The following is a 22,067-nucleotide window of genomic DNA, read 5'->3' as shown; positions in this document are numbered from 1 at the left end:
GCACTGGTATGTGCTAGTGAATAGAGACTTTACTCATCCCACAAAAGTCACAGGAAAAAAAAACACCAGGTGAAATCAGTGTAACTTTGTCTCATGGTAAACCTGGTAAGATACAAAGACATCTGTAGTTCTATTCCAAAATGAAGAATTTAGACATTGAAATGGAACTTACTATAATTAGCTTAACATCATCCAAACATCCTCATGGAAAAATAGCTGAAAGGAGAAAAGGCAGGGAGTACCATGATGTAAAAAACAAACAAATAAACAAACATCAGTGTGGTCTCTCAGCCCTCACAGTCAAACTACTTTAGAAGACCCTACGTCACCTTCTGAGATGGACAGAGGCCTTGGCAGCTGGTAGGTTTTTACTTGAAGAAACAGTCACCATCTGAAAAGAAGAGGTAACTGCCTTTTGTTGAAAGAAATGAAAAGTATGTCTTCATAGCTGGTGCAAGCTCTTAAATTTAAGGAATAAATCTGACATGGACATGTAAGGAGAGGCCATCTTAATCTATGAAGGAGCCTTAACACTCCAAGAACATAGATAATTAGATTAGTTTTCCTCCACAGCTATTCAGGATCCCCTAGACAAATCTGATGGATGGGTTGCCCAAGGAGACAGAGAAGTAGGACTTGAATCATTCCTTGAGACTGTTTACTACCTGTGGGGACATTAGGTCTTGTGAATGTTGCTAAATGTGGCTCATTGGGATGGGGTTTATTTATGGTGTAATATCTTGAGTCATAGAAAGAGAAATACATCTGGGCTACTAACTATGGGAAACACATCTCTGGGGAAGAGTTCCTATCAAAGAATGGTGGGCGGGAGCCTACAATGAAGCAACTAATTTGATAGGGCCCGCAAGTTCCTTGAAATAATCCAGAGCGTTTCACACATACAAAGGGTTGGAAAAGTTGTAAGGAGGAGTTTTGTGAAAGTGAGAGCTGTTTGCTCTTGGACATCCGTTACTGAGAGAGTTTGGTAACTTGTCAACTTTCTGTGTTTGTTGTTGTTTTAAATTAACTCCTTTTAGTAAAACATTGGTTAGGCAGCATTTCTTTCCATTTTCTCCAGGAGGACTCAGAGAGTCACAGAGGCCGAGAGGCCAATTTCCCTACAGAACACACTCTAGTGAGCACTGCGGGAAGACAAGCCTTTGAACTTCCTGACCGGCTTACTCCACAATGGTCTGGCCTCATTTAGTTTATACGAATGCCGTGTTGGGGGGGGGGCGGGGGGGGAATAAGAAAGAGATCTAAACTGAGTTTTCATTTTGGTCATCAGACCTCTTTAGCAATAACAACCTCAAGTTACATAAACCAAAAAAGTAACAAATTACCATGTCCTTTAATATGTGACAGTGCTCTGTGCCTTATTGACTCCTGTGAGAGTTTTAGGTTAAAGTGATAAATGCACTTAGAATAGCAGAACTGCCATCTATGCATTCACGTCCTCGTGGCTCAGTTGAAGGAGTGGCTGATTTTCATCACCAAAAAGCAAGTCTCCTATATGCTGCCAATTATAAATCCTGCACTATGAATTTGCTACATGATTTATTAAAAACAACAACAAAGTAAAAACCCCTCTCGCTGCCTGGGCACCAGGAAGGCCTGAGTATGAAAGAGGAATCGGTCTTCCTCCCAGAAATTTTATTCTAATTAGGTTAATGTTTGTTGAGAGAGAAAAAGAACCCTTTGCTCAGTGCCCCAGGCCTAGGTCGGTGGGCATGCAATCAGCGTGGGATGAATGAGTGACAGATCCAGACTTCTGAAGACCTGGAGTGAAGACCGACTATTTTAAGGAAGGCTGGGTTGCTCAGTCTTCCTAGTGTTCATTAGCCACCTTCTTCTGGGGCAGGGATATAAAAAGGAAAACGTGCAGAGAGGAATTTTAAGGATGACGAGAGAAGGGAGTGTGGAAAATGCAGGGCGTAAGGGCAGGAGTTCTAAGAGCCAAAAAAGGAACATTGCGAGTAGCTTAAGAATTAATGTATTTATAAAAATATAAAAGATGAAGAGGACAGAGGACGCTGGCAGGGGACCTGAGTACCAGTCCATTATCCCCTGGGTAGTTCTCTCGACTCATTTCCAGTCTAATTGTTTACTCTTTTTCCTGCTTGAAATGAAAGCTGATCTCACTTCCAAGTAAGTGCATTTCCAGTGCCACCATCAGACTCGTTTCTCTATGATCAATAATAATAACAACAAGAATCATATCATACGGACCATTTATATTTAGCATTTGCTCTGTGCCTCTCGCACCGCAGCTGTTTTATGTCCACAGCCCCAGTTTTTACTGCCCCGTCATGGAGATGTGATCCCTCCCGCCTCACAAAGGGGGATCCAGGGGCTAAGAAAGATTAGGTTATCTGCCTGGGGTCACGCACTTGCCAAGTGGTAGTGGGAGAATTTAAAGCCAGGTTGACCAGACGTGACGTTTTTTGTTTTTCTTTCCTTGTGTTCTCTGCCTGACACAACTGAGAAGGGGAAGCTGGAAGAGAGGCATCTTGGATTTAAACATGTATTTATTCATTCATTTCTCATTTGACAAATCTTTGTTACGGGTCCGTGTGTGCAAGGTCCTGAGCCTGGAGTGAGGGCTGGAAAGTCGTTCCTGTGTGAAGGAGCTCCCCATCTGGCCCAGGAGTGTCACGGGGACAGGGTATCATGCTTCCTGAAGAAGCGCCCATGACCGGGGCTGAGCAGAGGTTGACTATGGACAGTTCAATGCAGCCTTGCAGAGTCAGGAAAGGAGGTGTTGCCTGAACAGATTTCTAGGCAATTAGCTTAGAGAAAGTCACACAGGGTGGGTAGCAGCATCCTAGGGGGAAGTGGCAATGAGTCTCCACCTCGGTAGTTCCAGGGAGATCCCGTGTCTGTAGGACTGCAGCGTAGAGGGCACATTGTCCTGAGTGAGAATGGAGAGGTAAACAGGGGTCCAATTATGGAGGGCCTGAAGGTCATGGGAAGGAGTTTGCATTTTATCCTCAGAGCCATGGGGAACCATGGAGTAACTTTAGATAAAGGAGCAAAAGACTCTGGCTTGCACTTGAGAGTGATAGCTCTGGCTGTACAGGAAACAGATTAGACTGGATCGAGACCAGAGACAGGGAGACCTGTTGCATTAATAGGTAGGAGGGAACGATGACCTGATTTAATGGTTAGAATCAGATGAATTTGAGAAGTATTGATGAGGTGCAATGAAGAGAACTTGGTGATTAATAATAATATGGACAAGTGGACTGAATTAGTCAGGCTACACTAAGTTACACTGTTGTGCAGACCCAACGTCCAAATCTCCGGAGTGCAACGGAAGCCTCTTTCTCTCTCACACAAAGGCCACTGTAGGTTTGGGCAACTCGTTCAGGTACGTGCATCATGCTGAGTGATCCAGTTGCTCTGTCCTTGGATTTGCTCCAGGATATGTGCCCTTTAAGAATGTATGTCTATGTGTGTGGTTATGTTCATTATGCTGAGGTGCTCCGTCCTTGCCTTAGCTCCATCTCCACAGGAGAGCTCCTCAGCCATCACCATGGAAGCCTGAGAGGAAGCCTTGGAGTTGTGCTTGAATTTTCACTGCCTGAGGCTGGAAGTGACCCACCTTCCTCTGCTTCTATCTCATTGGTTGGAACTAGTCATATGGGCCTATCCAAGGACAAGGATGCACTAGCATCGTCTACCACAGGGACTAGGAAGCTCTGCACTTTAAGAATGTATGTCTATGTGTGCGGGTGGAGAGAAGGGAGTTTGTGTGGGGACAGTGGATTCGCTTTTCAACTTTGGGGCTGCTTCACGAGACGGGAGAAGGTGTGCAGGTCTTGGTGGCTTTTAAGAATTTGGCTGCTTTGCTCTGAAGATGGTATCAATGTTTATTAGAGGGTCTCTTTGCATGTCACTGGGCCCATTAGACTTCTGGAGCTTACCCTTTCCACCTCATTGCTCCCTACTCTGACTCCCATCCACCTTCTACCACATTGACATGTCTCCCTCTAAAAATTGTGTATGAGGAAGTTTTGTGTGACTCTGGGAAGTGACTCACCAGCAATCCTCCATTCCTGGGTGGACTGCCCAGATTTGGGGTTCATCTTAGCATGGCCTGAGTGTACTGTGGAGCCCACAGTGCCCAGGAGCTTATGAAACGTTTACATGCACTTGGGAGTGGCAGTGTGCATAAGAGAAGCTGAGTGAGTGATTCAGTCACCTTTAGTTTAGATTTATTCCAAGCCACAAATAAAATCGATTAATTGCAAAAAATATCTTCTCCATCTAAAACACCCTTTTTCTACTTTTAGCATGGGACTTGGGGTTTTACTAGGGAATGAGAATTTATTTATTTCCTCTGCTTACTAAGTTTCAAGATCTGAATCAACTGCCAAATGCATCGTGGACATTCCTGTCTTATGCGTTATACACCAGCCAAGTCAAAGCCAGATGAACTTTCTGACAAGCTAGAGCATACGATCTGGCATTCTCATCAAGGCTGTGGAGAAAAGCTTATGATGAAAAGGGAGATCAGAGCAAAATGTGTTTGTTGATTACCAAAAGCTATCACAACAAGAACTGTGCTTCTTGCCTTTCCTTCTGTGTAAGCAGAGGGAAGCCATATGTTTCTTCAGAGAGGATTCAGGGCCCAGTTTTCCTTAGAGTAAGCTCATAGTAGGCTTGCAGGAGATGTTTTTAGTAATGAGTTGGGAGTAGAAAAACAACACTCAGGAGAGTTTCTCCTTTACCAGAGGCAGCTCTGCTTCAGCGACAGGCAGGTAGGAGTGCTGGCTGTTAAAAAGGCTCATGCTCTACCAGCTTCCAAATGTGGAGTTGCTTTGTTTGCCTTCCCAAGATGCATTCCGCTGTCAGAAACCCCTTGCGGACCCTCCCTGTCTCCCCACTGTGTCTAAGACTCTGGGTGACTAGCATCCTCTCTGAGCCTCAGGTGATGGAGTGGGAAAGAAGACCCGGGGGTGATCCCGCTCTGGTCTGGCTCACAGGGGCAGGATGAAGCAGTGTGTGCGGAGTGCCTGGGAAACTGGAAATCCCTACATCACGTGCTCAGAAAGGAAACGAATTATTTTTTAAAATTCTCCCTCTCTGGCCGGGCTCTCACCTTGCTCCCCTTTGTGTCTTCCTTCCCGTCTTTGTTCTCTCTCTGGCCTGCTCACCTCTGTCCTCTTCATCACATGCCCACTTCCTTGCTCTTAGATCTCTGCGCTCTGTGCTCATCAAGTCTGAAAAATAAAAGAATACACCTGGGGGAAGATCGCTTACAACTGCTGAAGGTTTCAGCCAAATGCTCTTTTCTCCTTCTCTCTTTCTTGGCTTCAAGTTGATTGTTCACAGTGCCTCTCCTGCAGTGTGGAAGCTTTATAAATATTCCTATTAATAACGACGCAGAGAGTTACCTATTTTTACACCAGTGATGTTATGTATGAGTTACCCATAACATGGAGGGTCCCTTCTCCTGGGGCAACTGCAGGCTCATTATTTCAGTCTGTCAATCTGCTTCCTTCTCCATCCCTCCCTGTGGATGGTGATGGAGAGACTGGTGAGGGTACTGAAATCATTAGCTTTCAAAATTGGCTCCTTGAAACCCAACAGAATGTATGTTATGCTCATACGACAGTGTTTTGCAATAACTTAGGATTCACATTTTTCCTTTTTTTATTTTCTACAAAGCTCAGCTTGGATATGGCATTGTCTGTCCTAGGGGGGCTAACTTTTCATTTGGGCTCCTCAGCTGGGCTGCTGGAAGCCCATAGCAATCAAATGACTTGATTAAGGTCATTTCCTGGGCTGAGGCAGCTTAATCTGTCTAGATCCTGAGAAGCTTTCAAAATGACTTTCCTTCAGTCCCAAAAGTAATGGTCTTTCCTCACACCAAGTTCAATCCTTCATTAAATATAAGGAAGTAGGTAAAATAGAAATCTATTGGAAAGCGTGAAACTTAACAGAGCGATTAGTCTGCATGGGTGTGTTCCTTTTCGTTGTTGATATAATTATATTCAAAAGAGACAATAAATACTGATTAGTTTTTTTCCTGACTTTTTGATGTCCCCCAACAAACGTTTATTTTTTCTGTAGTGTTACTTTTAGCATGCCATACACTACAAGAGGCTGTTACACTATCAATAGATTTAATAATAAGTAATGTTTATTGAGCACTCACCATGTGCCAATTACTAGGCATTGAAGATAACATTAATAAGCAGAAGCAAATGTAGTCTCCCTTTCATGGAACTTAGTCATTAATGAGATAATCATACTAATGAAAGTATAAAAGCAAACTGAGACCTCCATTCTGAAGGACAAGAATATGGTTTTATGAATGCATTTCATCACAGAATTGACCAGGTTTTTGAGGGTATAGCAGCCATAGAAGTGATCCTAGAGATTCTAAAGGGTGAGTAGGAATTACCCAGATGAAAGGTGGAGCTCTAAAGGTGAATATTCCACTAAAAATAAACAACAGGTGCAAAGGCCCAGTGGTAGAAAGCGTCTGGCATCTCAGAGGAACTGAAAGGAGGGCAGTGTGTTTGGAGCTCAGAGCACAAGGGTGCAGAGGCTGAGGGTGAGGGTGGAGAGGTGGATACAACCAGGGCACCCAAGGAGGTCTGTGTAGACCATCCATGCCAGGTCATGTTGAAGGGGCTAAAGCATTTTCAGTAAGGATTGGGACATAACCAGATTTATATTTTTCAAAGAGATCTCCAGCTTCACAGCTAAGGAGGGACTAAGTCTATTCTCAGAATTAGGAACTGTATTTAATTTGAGGAATTTGGAGTGTATAGTTCTTTGGCTCACTGTTATATCACTCGCCATATTATATTACTATGTATCTTTGTGGTCTGTGGTCTCATACATATGTCGCACTTGAGATAGGAGTGTCCATGAAAGATTTTTTTCTTGTATCTTTTTTACACCTTAGTGCCGGACTCAGTGCCTGGGACACAGCAGGCAATTATTGCCGCTATACTGTATACCTGAAACTAATATAATATTGAATAACAATTGTAATTTAAAAAATTTAAAAAATATTTTTTAGTAGAACGGAGTGATATGAAAAAATTAACATTAGTGTTATGAACACATACGCGGTTGTTCTGACCCAGTTCATATCACCTAAGATAGCTTATCACTCTCAAATTCTTTTAAGAAATGTATATGCTTCCTTGTGAATTTTCTGTATAGTAGGAACCCTGGAATAGATAGATTGGAGGTAAAGAATGATTAATATCAGTGGCTGGGAGCCTGGAACGAGAGCAGCCTCCCTCTGAGCTGACATCCTCAGCTGTAAAGCCAGTAAATTGGGATGGCTGGTGTTCACTCGCAAAAATGCCATTGGGTCGCATGTTTCAAATATGCAGAATTTTCCAATTAGGGAATGTAAAATCTGGCAACAGTTGGGCAAAGGACCAGGGGGACTGGGAAAGACATGAGGCTTTATCTGGAAAGGATTCGTGTAAGCCAAATAAGGGATAAGGAGGATAAGGTTGGACCCTCTTCAGTTACGGTCATTTGTTGTGAAGGAACGCAAACCCATCAGAGTAGCATTTTGTTTGTTCTTAAAGGGAAACCTGACTTCTTCTGTGTGGGTTTTTTGTTCTTCCCCCAAAAGAAATTGAAATGGTTAAGAAAATGAAAAAATAAGAAAACTATACCAGCTGTACTACTTAGGAAGATAAAATTGCATGGGGATATTTGAAGTTTCCTAGAGCACATGTTGAGTTGACATTGGCTTTGAGGTATGAGCCATTGCCTGAGGCTTGATCAGTGATTGCTAACTAATCTTAGAAAATATTCTATGCTTAAATTCCATTTCTAAATGTGAGAAGTAAGAAAATGGAATTTTAACAGGAACTAATCCTTATTGGTGGGGTGCGTGTCTTGGGAGCTTTTTGGTGATCTCAGATTCAGAACTAATGGATGGTCTCCATTTCCACCCATTTATATGACATGAATATCACATTCATGGAGAATATTGGGTATTAACAGGCCGTGAGCAAGCACCATGTTTGGTGTTTATGCACCATGGCTTTTAGCATTGGCTTTTAGCATCTTTTAGAGGTTAAAATCAATATTTTTTAAAAAGTGGAGCAAATACTTTGATCCTGGGTCACATTTAGACTATTCACAGTTGGCTTATAATCACTTTTCAATTTGTTTTTGAACATGGCTATGGAATTTCTGCAGCTGAATGTGTGTTCATTGATATCATAAGGCATGTTCCATGTGGCTGCTAAGGTTTCTATGTTGCTGAACCGTGTTCAAAATGTGAGACTGGTTTTGTACATGTGTTATTGTAAATAGAACAGCTGTGTGCCACGTGGGAGTGTCTAATACGGGAGATCAACTACATTAGAAGCAAATTAACACAAATTTAGTTGGCAGGAAAAAATGATTTAACTGAACAAATCCACACAATTTAGATGCTTTCAGTATTGGTAATTAATGGTTATCTTTGTAAAAGTTTCATTTTGATGGTCTTCCACCCTTGAGTTTTACCCAAAATAATCCTTCGTATCTCTTTTTTTCTCCCCTTTGGCTTCCTCTCTTTGGATGCGGATGGACCCTGTGAACTTGGCTTCTTCTCTCCTGAACAGGTAAGAAAGGGCAGCTTTGCTGCTATTATTCTGTGCTTTAGTTATATTTAGTGAGAAACATTATCTGTTCTTCTGCTGTACTTTAAAATGCTGAGGATATGGTCCTGAACTTGGAAACAAATGCCTCTTAGCATGCCTCTATGATGAAATCTGTAAATTATTGATGACATACAGTACATGGTGTTATTTAGATCATGCGTTGGTGTTTGTACATAAAGACGCGTTAGTGAGAGGGATGGATTCCTGAACATTAGACTGTATATTGGCTCATCGTTCCCCATTGGCTGCTGTCGTAACTTCTGATTGAACGTGCGTTGGCAATCTGCCTTATGTTTTCAAAGCTGAGCTGCTTTTTTTCTCTGGCTTCATCTCCATCAAGCAGTTTGCTATTTATAAAGATTAGGAAAATGCACTTGGTAAGTAAGAATATGGGCCATGAAACCTTTGGTGATCAAATCATCTTTTCTCTTGTGAATAATCACTACCATCTCACTGTATGGCAGTTTTTCTTTGTTAAAACAGAAGACACATATAATTGAAATAATATTGTTGGTCACTTTGAATGTTTCTATATCAATCTGACTTTTAGTTCACGTGGATAGGTTTAATCTTTCACCATAAAATTTTGGAACCTTTATAAAACATTTTATTTTTACTTCTTGGAGAAAATAGATACAAAAAATTTCAAGAATGCATGTATAATGGTACTCTATGTCTGTGGGAGTGTGTGTGGTCTTTGGAGTATGTGTGCTCTGTGTAGAGAGGAGGCATATTAGCAAAGTATGTAATACACAGAAATAGTCATGAACAATAATAAAGGATCTAACAATGAGCATGTTAACCAAACCATTCCTTTAGGTTTGCTAGGATGTATCTTTATATCATTGAAGTAAAAGGAAATAGTGTTCTAGTCTCTATTTAGCTTTTCTCCCCAAAGAACAGCCTTTGAAGTTATGATTTAACATTATATCTCAGCTTTTATCCAGGCTTTTTACAGCAAAATGACTACTAGCAGAACAAACTACAGTTAGTAAATAGCTCTTTAGGTTACTAGATGGCTCTTTATTCATCAGGATACACAATAAACCCATGAGATTGTTTTGCCAGGCATTTCTTTTCCTATGTATACAAACCCGTATTTTTCTCAAATTAGTAAAAAATGAAAACAATGTGTTTCTTGTTTTGCTTACCAACTACAAGACTTACGTTTAAATTTTGTTCTTAGTTATAGCAACTCGCTCATGGTAGCTCCTGGTGAAATTTTTTTCATTATTTTTCTTTGTTTTCTGAAAGAAACCAGTCATTTTAATAGCACTGCTTCTGAGTGTTGTAATATGGAGAGTCTCTATCTTTAAGCAACATTGGAAATGGTAAATAATATGAATGAGAACCATGATAAAAGCTAACATTCTTTAAGAGTTTTCCAAGTGCCAGACACTGGTGTTAACTCATCTAAATCACACAGGCAAGCATACACGCACACAGTTCTGTTCTTCCTATGTGTTTGGAGCAGAGTTTGTTGATTCTGGGGCAAAGAGTACTTTTATATAATTGCAAAGCATATGATAGTATTCTTAATATGTCCTCCATGTACCCGCGTCAGCCTTTTTCTCTTCTCACTTCTGCTCCTTCCTTCTTGTGTAAAAGAATAAATTGCACCATATTGTAGAGCAAATGAGCTCCATTTAGCCCTTCCACTCATTCTCAACTCTGCACCTTCCTTAGTGTATGAGAAAAGACAACCAGAGAGACATTAACTAGCCTCATATAGGGACACACACAGGGGTGGGCAAAAGTAGATGTGTAGTTGTGAGCATGTGAAGCGGTTTATTCTTATTATGTATTGATCATTGTATTATTTATTTGTATTACACCTGCAAACCGACTGTTGATGACCCCCTCTTCATTAAATTTCTGAGGATTAGGTCTTTCAGTTATATAAGGCAATATTTAAAATTCATGGTACCAGCTTATGGAGTTAGATTTATAAAAACATATTTGAATTTTGCAGCAGCTGAGCATAATTCAATAGGAAGACGTCCATAATTAGTTCAGACCCAGAATCTTGATCCTAGAACTATTAGAACTTGATGGTACACAAGGGAAGAAGGGCACGTGACAGGTGTTTGTATGGTATAAACTCTGACAGAAGAGAACAGAACATGGCCACACTGATCTAAAGCTCAGAGAATGGACTGAGCTCTGAGTTGTTGCAAGGAATTCAACCATAAACAAATATTTTCAATGTATTTTAAGGGTCATAAATAAAAATAAGTGTGCAGGGCAGATTTTTAAGGGTAGTAACATGACTAAAATCTGAACAGTATTACAATGCTGAAAGATTTATGAGATAACTATTTTGCATTGACCAGACTAAGAATGGATTTAAAATATTAATACATGTATTACAGTGCTGAAAAGGCTGAGGATATTTAAATGACATGGTTACAGACTCTATCTTTCCAAGGACCAAACAATTGCATTTCACGGTTATGATGTCCCTTGAGAGATGTATTTTATCGGCTCATCTGTGCCCTCTGGTCTATAAATAGAACTCCCCAGAATATCTACAGAGTGCTAATCCATTAAATATAGGCCTCTTCACAACATTTGCTGGGTCATGGGCAAACTTGTAGATAACCTTATGCTGTTTCTATTGTCGTATTAACATAGTCATGCTATGCTGCTTGGAATCTTGGAGCATATTGTGCTGTTTATTGTCCTAGCCATCAATATTGAATGACATCCGGACGGTCTTGAGGAGCCATCTTTGGTGAGCCACATAAGGACCCTTACTGGTACTGTGTACTTAGGACATGAGTGTGTGGCGTGTGACAGCTTGTGAGTCATTCGGAGTACTTACCATAATCAGGCCAGGGAATATAATATAATATAATATAATATAATATAATATAATATAATATAAAGTTCTTAACATAATTTACCTTCTTGGACTAGTTCTGAAGAAGACCCATGTGGATCCAATTATATTTGATAGCAAAAGAGATTCCATTTATTTGAGGAAATTATCCTATTATTTTTTGTTAACTAAACACATTTTGTAAGGCTCAAAAAAAAGAAATTTGTGATTATTGCTGAAGGTTGTTCCCCAAGCTACATGCCTGCTGTCTGGTATCTCTGCCCATGGTAATGTTTCAGTGTTCTGAGGCAGGTTGGAAGGACATGTGTCAGACTACCATGACTAAAAGAACAGGGATGGTGGAGAGGGACTTTACTCTCAAAGGGAGAAAGGGCCTTGGCCTATTGCAGGGTTATTAGTATTAATGTGCATAAAATACTCAGTCAGCCCAGATGTGTGGTTATGAGACTTAGGAGCGTGGTGGTGGGCGTGGGGCTCCCGGTTGCCTGCTCCTCAAGGAGACATTTTTCACTAATAGGTGATCCGCCATCACCTGCCTACATTCCTAGCTCGCACACTGACAGGCATGTGGGTCCCCTGGGGCAGTTCTGGTGATAAGTTATACCCTAGCTGCAAGCAATAGGAAACCTGCACACACACACAATGATCTCTTCCAGCCTCATCGTTTGCTACATAAACCCTTCAGTGAGATTACGGGCATCAGCCTGTGCTCATTCTGCTCTCGGTCCCGGATCTCTCAACGCCAGCCGCTCGTGCTGATGCGTGTCTCTCAGGGATCGCCTGGATAACTTTCTTTTTTTTTTTTTAATCACTTGTGTGTTGTCTCCTACTCAGAGGATTAATTCATGGTACCGCATGAATCATAGTTAATGTTTATTAACAAGTCCTCCCCTGGTACTACCCCAGCTATTCTCCTTACCCAGGTAATCAGTATAAACAATGTGTGTCTCACACTTTCTTAGGGGCATCCATCATTCTAACTTCTACCCCGGAACTGGGTAAAGCACTCAATACTGACCCAAGTTATATTCTCACCTTGTCTTCCTTCCTTGACTGTGCCTTCTTTGCAAGTACCTAGCTAGTTATACCTGGGATGTAAAAATTAGGTGAGTTTAACTGAATTGGAAATCTCTTATACACATTTTGTCCAATGCTGAAAAGCTCACCCCTTTCCGATAACCACACGCAGACCTTCCTGCACAGTTCTTCTGCTTCCCTTGTTGTTAGCATGTGAGCCATAGGGGCCTGATAGTTGATTGTCAATAAATTAGGCATATTTAGCAGCTGTGTACCTGTGTCAGCCTGGCTACCTACTATTGTGAAGGGGTGGCCTTGGCAGTGAAGGCTACTGTGTGTTGGCTCATTTAGGCTAATCTTCACAGTCGCTCGGTAGGCATCCTGTCTCCCAGGTATGACAGAGATGTTATTAAACGCTTACTTCCTACTCAACAGAAAAGTTAAAAGCTTGCTTAAGAATGAGGTGGGTAGACCTAGTTTCAATCCGAATTTTACTCTTGGGGCTCCAATCCTGGCTTCCCTTATGAGGGAGGTTAGCTTAATGACTCTGGAGGCCCCACGTTGATTGTTCTCAAAGGTTTGTTTACTTTAGGGGATAAAACCTTCCGTTTGCTCTTTCCCTCTCCTTACCTGTGGAATGTGGTTGGTCAGGTGGTGGTTGTCATCCTTGTTCTACCCAGTCCTGCCATTACCTCTTGACTCCTGTTTCACAGATGTGGCCGTGGTGTTGGTTGGTCCGTGTTCTCTGGGGACTTGTCTATCCCGGCTGCTTTTGCTGCTGAATCTTCATATTCCCCCGGGCAGTAGCACGCTGTCTGTAGCACCTGGACAGACTCTCAGTTCTTTCTGCCAGTTTTGGAGAGCTTAGCACTTTATTTTACTTTAACACTTGTTCTGTTAAGGAACAGGTCTTGAGAGCCGGGGCTTAGGGCGATTACATGATACTGCTCTGTCATAGATGCATCGTCCTCCTTGTTCCTCACCTAGTCCTGTGTTAGGGTGCATTGCCTTCAATTTCTCCATAGTAAGCTGAGTACTTTGCCTTCTGGAACATTCTACATCTCTCTTAACTTGTAGAATTTTAGTCCTAGTGTCTACAGATAGATGATCAGTCCCAAGATATCTTCACCATTTCTAATGGAAATTTTATTTCATTTTGTGAATAATGGCCTTTACTGAGACCCTGATACATACGTGTGGCCATATAAAGTATTCCCTCGCTTATCACAGGTATTACATTCTAGAACCCCCGCGATAGGTGAAAATCTGTGAAGTAGAACCTTACATTTATTTTAGTATTTATATATATTTTAAGGCTTTAGAAACCCTTCCCACACACTTATAAACCATTCCCAGTCCCTTATTAACCTTTCCCACTCCCTTATTAACCTTTTCCACACTTTTATAAACACTATTTATGTTCCTAAACATATTCTATACTCCTAAACCTATGTAACTTTAACAACATATGTATACAGTACTGCAAAATCCGTGATATAGCGAAAAATCCGTGATAAATAATTAAATATAATATTTTTAAAAATCCCATGATACAATGAGGCCATGATAAGTGAACCATGATATAGAGAGGGACTACTGTAAAGAGTTTGAACTCTTCCATGACTTTAAAACACAAATTAAAATGGCTATGAGTCTTATATATTGAAGGGAAGTACAGTAGTTTCCCTTTTGGGGATCCTTTATTCTCTTAAAATTTCCATGAAACCTAAGGGCTTATCCAGTCCAAATGGGGGCTGAAAGATCAGTTCAGTTTCCATTATAAGAGAAGAGAAATTGAACCCTCTTCTGTTTGCTAATGCTCTTATTTGTAGCTGTCAAGGTGGGTGGCTGTTGACAGAATCATGCTCCCTGCCGGGCTACGTGCTGGTAATTCACATCTCCGCAATGGCCAATGGCACTCTGCCAATGTTGACTTTTGAGTGAGGGCAACTTCAGTTTCCCAGACAGATCACCATTCTGAGGGAGATCGCCTTAATGATTCTGGGTATTCCTGTGCTTATCTTTCTCAATGTTTTCTTCGAGGATGCCAAAGTAGTTCTCTGACACCTTTCTCTCTATACAAAAACTAAACAAAAAAACAAAACAAAAACAACAGCTCAGGCCTAGAGCACTTTGTTTTGTACACAGGGTGGGCAAAAGAAGGCTTACAGTTGTGAGTACATGAAACACAGAGTTTATTCTTGTATTAATATTCACTAGTTATTGTATTACTTCCCATATGAATAACTGTAAAACTATTTTTGCCCCACCTTGTACATCTAATAATAATAATCATTTAGTTTTCTAGAATGTTTTCCAGGGTTTGAAGTTATTCATTATTGCATTTCTTCTTCACCACCAAGATCGATGTTGTCATCTTCCTTCCGGACAGTATGTGGCGCAGGCAGAAGGGGGTGACTTTTCTTCAGAGTGGTATTGGCACTTAGCAGTTTAAATAAAAATTGATGTCACCCTCTTGATCTTTATAATAATGGGAAAAAGTTAATATTCCAGCTTATGAACTGAATTCCGTTTCTTCAATACCAAAATATTAAATGTGTCGTGGTTTTGCTTTGCCAAACAGCTCTGAAAAAAGGGTAAATTCTCTCTCTCTCTTTTTTCAAATGCCATGCCTTCTTATGATATGCTGGAAACTGGACTAGAAGAATGATAAAAAGACAGTGGCACAAGCAGAAAGTTATGAGAAATATGATTTATTAATGTATGAAGAGCAACATGTCACATTTTTAAAAAAATATAAGAAGTCAGTACTACTATTGTAATTTTTTTCAGAAGGGCTATATGTGACTTAAGATCTCATGGTCACTACTTACAGACCATTAGTTCAGACCCAGGATTCAAACATACTGTCCTTAATCTCTGTTCAAGCCTTTCCAATGATTCTCATTACTTGCAATGTATCAGAATAGCTTGGAGCCTACTGCAGTTAGAAATGCCTGGAACTGCTATGTATTTACTACATCACAATCTCTAAAAATAGGTAGGGTCTAGGATGTAGCATTTTTATCAAGCTCCACTGGAAATTTTGCAGGATCAAGCTTCAGAATCACTAAAAACTCATACACGCACTCAAAGGAAGGGACAGGAAAAAGAGACGGTAGGCTTCTGACCACATGTCCCCAGCACATACACCGGGAGAACCCCCTTCATGTGGGGTTATTATCACAAAGGTAAAGGGATGACCTCTGTATTGCTACTGGTCCCAATAATAGTCTATGCTTCAGCATGACTGGTATTGTTGGGAGTCTTCTCTGAGACCTGTCTCTGTTAATACGTAAGGTATAGAGCATTATGAAGAATAATTGGGCATGTTTTTGCCCTCAGGACAAATAGAGTTTGCTGCGTGCAATGATGTGTCTAGTTCCTTTACTCCAGCGCCCGATTTCTTGTGTCCGTATTCCCTCATCTCAGCCCCCACCCCCCAGCTGCTGACTGCTTTTCCCCTCATTCTGGGTTGACATCTTTTTCACTCCTCCTGACTGATATTACACTTTGTCTTTTTCCACCATCACTTGAAGGGAGATGTTAATGCTTTTTCCACATCTCATTTATAACACCCAGTTCTTATGAAATAGATTCAAGGATTTATTGGTGCAGAATTTGTTAATGGAATGAGAAAGCCTCTTTTTCAATGCTGGCTTAGAGGATGCTATCGCAGGAGAATTCTTGTTTGGAGACCCGTTGCCACTTGTAAGAGAGAGTGCTCCCATTTTGTTTTGTTTTATTTTATTTTAGTTAATTGATTAATGGTTAGCTAGCAGTTCCCCTGCTGCTAATATTTTCTAATAGACTTCATTAAGAGAAAACACCATTATTTTACTATTTCCTCCTTAAAATTTTAACAGTACCTTAAACACTGAGAATCTGTGGTTTTCTATCTTTGGTGGAAAGAGCTGATGAGGAAAATAGCCACAGACTAAGTGGAGAGAGATAGTTTTTGTTCTGTTGATGACTTTTCTTAGTGGTTTTCCTTAGTCCTGTTCAATCTGAGATTAGTAAGGGTTTCATGACTGTTTCAGCCATGATCTTTTTGGGAAATAAAAAATGAGTTTGTTTTCCCTAAGAAAAACAAAAACAAAAAAACTTAGTAATAAGAGCATATTCCCATTTTACTTAAAGAACCATTTAAGGGTGACTCTAATATCATTCCAGCTGGAGGAAGGGGGAGGATAACTGATATGACTTCATAGGGCCACAAATTGGTAGTTGTGCCAATGCGTGGCCAAGACTTGAATTTTCATGTTCTTGAATACATCCTCTTGCATACCTCTAATAATGGGTTTGTGAAAATATACATACCTAACAAAGCATGTGTCCTTTCTTTTAAGGTTTAGACTTATTTTCAAATGCTTGCAACCCCCATGAACAGGGCAGAGGTTTCTCTCATTCCTTCAGCCTGAGGCTGGACCCACAGCCAGAGTGATACCCTGCTCGAAGTTGAGACGTCCTTGGTTGAGCCTCCTTGGTTAATGGCCATCCAGGGGCAATGGGCAGAGGCAGAAGGACTCCTGTGTGAGAGGTGATCCCAGGACTGCTTTGCTGTATGGGCCACGTTAGAGGAAGAGAATGAGGAGAAAGGCCCACGAGCCAAGAGAGCACTCATCACAGCAAAGGACAGGGCTGTACTCCAATCAAATTGCACCTAAAATTCTTTCTATCCCATTCCTAAAGGCTCTACCCCTGATTCCAATGGCCACGTCATATCTCTGTTATTCATTTTATGTGTGATTTTGGATAGATTTCATTTTTCCGGAGAATGGAGTGAAGACCCATCAAGAGGGGGAGTCTGTATTTCCTCTCCTTGAATGGGTTGGCCTTTGCACTGGCTTTGACCAGTAAAATGTGTTCAGTGACACATCCCCGGTCTTCTTTCCTCTTGGAAGCTAGCTGCCAAGTAAGAAATCTGACTACCCGAGACTACTTCTGAGAAAGGAGCCCCTTGGAGAGGCTGTGCAGGATGAGATACAACTACTCCCACACCCTTCCCCAGTTTTTCTAACCACCCCAGGTGAGACGCCAGACAAAATGAAAATCCAAGCTGGGCTCAGCTGGGTTGTGCATTTTCAGCTCCATGCTGTGTCTTTTGGTGTTAAATGTCTGTCTCTATAGATTTGCCTCTTCTGGCTATTCCGTATAAATGCAATCATACAATATGAGGTCCTTTGGTACTGGCTTCTTTCATTTGGCACCCACATCGTAGGTTCTCAAAGTCCATCTGTGTTGTAACATATATGAGTATGTCATTCCTTTATATTGTCAAATAACATTTCATTGTATGGAGATACCGTAGTTTTTTATCCATTTATCAGCTGGTGGACATTGGGATTGTTTCTACCTTTGGCTATTGTGAAGAATGCTGCTATGAACATTCATGTCCAAGTTTCTGTATGGATGGATGTTTTCTGCTTTCTTGGGTATATTTCTGTGAGAAGAATGGCCTCTTTTATAATATTAGAGCCACAAGACATAACTGTAGTTGGCGTGCAAAGAAGAAATGTGTGCCCATATTATTTAAATGCTTTCACCCATTGTAGGCTTCCCCAGCTGTGAAAGGCATTATAGCTTAGGACATGTCAAGGCGACCTCCATTTTTCTTTGGTAGAGTGAAAGTCTGAGTGGAAGGAACTGTCAGAGGAGATGGATAGAGACAGAAAAAGTAGAGCCCACTTATCTTCTGACTACAAAACGTCTTCTGGGGGCGATGAGAAAGGGAAGGGGGAAGAGGGAGGTCCCAACCCACATCTGTCAAGTTCTGATGCCCCTGGTTGATTAGGTCATTAGTACATTGTGCCTTTGCCGCTGTTTAGAACCTAATGGTCGGTTGGTGAGACAGAAGGCTGTCTGTACTTTGAGTACACACAGGCATAAAATTGGTTTCTGAATAAGGGACAATGGTGAACAATGTATTGCGTGCTTACTACTGTATAATAACTTTTTATGTCAACCTTCATTACATCTTCTGAGTGGGTACTGTGGTTAAGGCAGTGGATTCTGGAGCCAAATTCTCTCTGCCGCTCATCAGCTGGTGTTCTCAGGCACATTATGTGACTGTGCTGTGGTCTGTTTCCTTGCCTGTAAGTGGGACTAACGCTAATGACCTGCTGCATTGGGCAGTTGTGAGGATTCCTGTATTCAAAGCAGTTAGGGCAAAGCCTGGTCCATAGTGAGTGCTCCATGAACCAATACAAACTAAGTTCTGCTGGAGAACATGGGTTCTTTGCATCCACTTGACATGCTGCCTTTTCCCAGCACGTATAAGAATAACACATTCTACAATGTGCGACGTGTTTTTCTAATTTATGTTTTGTACTTCTGATGTGCTAAGAAATCCTGATGAATGTAGGACCCTAAAGTCCTATCATGCATCAAATGATTTCAGTCGAATTTATTCCATGGATTAAGACTTCATCCAATTTGTGAACTTCGCCTTTGACACATACAAACCACAGAACTTCTGTAATCTAGCATCAAATTGTAATGTTTGACTAAGCAAAATTTCAAGGAAAATGAGACATAAGTCGTGTTGCTCCTTATACTCTTACTTAAATGTGTTCTATATTTTTCTTCTCTCTTTGGACCCGCAACCAAATATTTGGACCATAAATCATGACTATTTGTTAATGCCCTGTGTGACAGATATCTAACTTTTCCCCCTCAAGAAAAGCTAGAATAATAAATAACAGTGTTCTATCAACCCTCAGGAATGCTAACCTCACTGTGTAGACTGCAGTATTCGGTGAGCTTATGATTCCTGACCAGTTTGGAGATTTATTTCAGGTGATATCGGAAATGCCGACTTCTGGTATCTTGTAATTTCACAATTCTGGGCACCTAGCAGAGGCGCTCAGTAAATATTAGGTGATTGATTGATTGATTTCATTTCCACAGCTTTCTGGTTAGTAAAGGGCCAGGAGAGCCAGCCTTGTCCGTGTGTGTGCATTAATTTCACATTCTTTTCCTTCGCTTCGTGGTTTTGCACACTCTACATGGGAATAGATACAAAGTTCCAACTAGAGAGCAGTGGTTCAGAATTCTGGGTGCCTCCTGGCATTGTCTCACTAATGAACATTGTTACAATGACCACTTAAAGAACTTATTTCTTAGCAAGCGGGGACAAAGCAGATACACAGCTTGGGCTGCAACCGTGACCTTGCTAGAAAGGCACTGGCAGAAGACATACAACACTCCCACGTGCGGGGTCTGTAGCACTTTCTGAGGGCAGCTTTTTCCAACTGAGGTCTTCCGGTACCATGTCTGGAAACAGGAGCAGGGCCGGCCCTCATGGTGCAGCTGATAGGCCTCCGTGGGTCGTATACCTTGTTGATTCAAGAACGGGAATCCTGCACAAGTATTTTAGCCAAATTACGTAGGTTGAATACCAACGAGAATCCATTTCTAACATCCTTAGTGCGGATGCGCAAACCATGAATTTCACCAGTGAAAAGCCATTCTGATGTTATATTAATTGTCAAAGCCTCTGGTGTTAATTGAGGCACGGATAGCAGAGCCTCCTCGGCAGAAGAGTTGGATTAGTGTAAGCTACCATCCCTGGAGTGGGAATTTCTGATTAAGTTGCAACTGAAGTGTAACTTAACTAAATCACTAGAGCACCTAACTAACTCTACCTACTACTGTCTATGTTGTTCACAATAGAGCCTTTTATCTTAAAGGGCCTCTCAGTGAGCTTCATTTTGTGTATATTTTGTATGATGATTGGAAACCCTCCTTGGGTGCATAGCTTAGTGTCTAAATGCTAAGATTAAATGAAATGAAAAGAAGGAGAAAATTTGGAAAGCTTCGTTTTTATTTTGTCAAATGCACAGCAACTTCTCCACCCCCTTAGGGTCTTCACAAAGGAGTGACTCAAGCCCTGTCAGAAACTTTTCATGGGTCAGCATGTAGGCAGCGTGCGTGCTCCTGTTTAGCTATGAAGATAACGATACAAATACATGGAACAAAATTGGAGAACTGCGTAGTAGAATATCTACTTAACCAAAAAAAGGCTGTGAGAATGTAAACAGTACAGAAGAAGTAGGGGGAGACCTCTGTGACCTGACAGCTCCCCAAAAGAACTCCCGGTGGAGGTGAACCTACCAGGAAGTGTGGGATTTGGAGCTGTGGGGCCATGGGAAGACATCCCAGCCTGGTCAGGTAGCGATCGTTGCTGGGGAGAGCTTATGTGGAGCTCGGTGTGCTCTAGAACAGCAAAGAAAGCAGCGTGAGTGGGGTAGTAGGGCCGAGGGTGTTTGGGCTAATAATAATAATGCACGTTCATTGAGCGCTAATCATTGTGCCACACCACGTGCTGAATACTTTATATCTATGGATACATGTCATGATTCCAAAAACCTTATGAAGTAGCCACTACTATTATTCCTGCTTTTCAGAACATGAACTAAGGCATGGCAAACTTAAGGAAATAGCCCAATGGTCACGCATAGCTCAGGGGTCCTCGACCCCCGGGGCCTCTGGCTGGTACCGCGCTGCACAGCAGGAGGTGAGCACGAGGGAGCGAAGCTTCATCTGTATATAGAGCCGCCCCCCATCACCTGCATTACCCTCCTGAGCCCCGCCTCCTGTCAGATCAGCGGGTCATTAGACTCTCACAAGAGCATCAACCCTACTGTGAACTGCATATGCCAAAGATCTGGGGTGTGTGCTCCTTATGAGAATCTAATGCCCAATGGTCTGCGGCGGAGCTGGGGCGGTGATGCTCGCGCTGGGGAGCGGCTGCAAACACAGAGTATCTTTAGCAGGGAGGTCTGACTACACAGAGACCATAATCAATCAATGGCTTGCAGACTCGTGTCAAAGCCCTACCAGTGAGTGGCACGTGACCATTAAGCTGCCTCTGGTGGCAGGCTGTAAAGCCATCTCCCCCAACCCCGGGTCCATGGAGAAATTGTTTCCCATGAAACCAGCCCCTGGTGCCAATAAGGCTGGGGACCGCTGACATAGCTGATAAGTGACAGAGGTGGGGTGTGCACGCAGGCTGCGTGGCTTTCAACACTGCCCCCCTCACATTTGTAACTACTGCCATATTTTGCCTCTCTGTTGGCTGGTGACTGTGGCTGCTGATGAATTGTGGGGAGTCTTGAAAACTGCAGATATCTGAAGGCGATTTTGAACAGGTGTTAGCAATTGCTTAGCGATGAATGTTGCCAGCAGAGTTCAACAAGTCTTTGGATGTAGACAGGAAAAGGAGACATCGAGTGACAGAGAGAGACAGAGTTAGAAATAGGGAGGCCCAGGAGGAAACCCTTAGCAGAGAGAACGAGGCGGAAAGCGGTTAGGGAGCAGAATGATGACGCCTCCTGAGCGTTCCATTACCGTCGCTCGCCATTGCTTCGGCCGACTCCCAAAGTACCTGAAAAAATTAAGTATGACCTTTTCCCCTCGGGAAATGAGACTCGTTTTCCTTTGTTTGCTTTTAATGTCTTTCCTGTGAGCATGTCATGATGTCAGACCACAGCATCGAAGAAGTTCAGTAGTCAGAGAATAGCTTACAAAAAATGTATGAAATGCATAAGAATCTGTTGTATAATTAATTC

The sequence above is a fragment of the Furipterus horrens genome, unplaced genomic scaffold (assembly GCF_987537825.1).
Source record: "Furipterus horrens unplaced genomic scaffold, mFurHor1.1.pri manual_scaffold_12, whole genome shotgun sequence".
In the NCBI taxonomy this organism is placed as follows: Eukaryota; Metazoa; Chordata; class Mammalia; order Chiroptera; family Furipteridae; genus Furipterus; species Furipterus horrens.
This window is presented reverse-complemented; position numbering follows the sequence as displayed.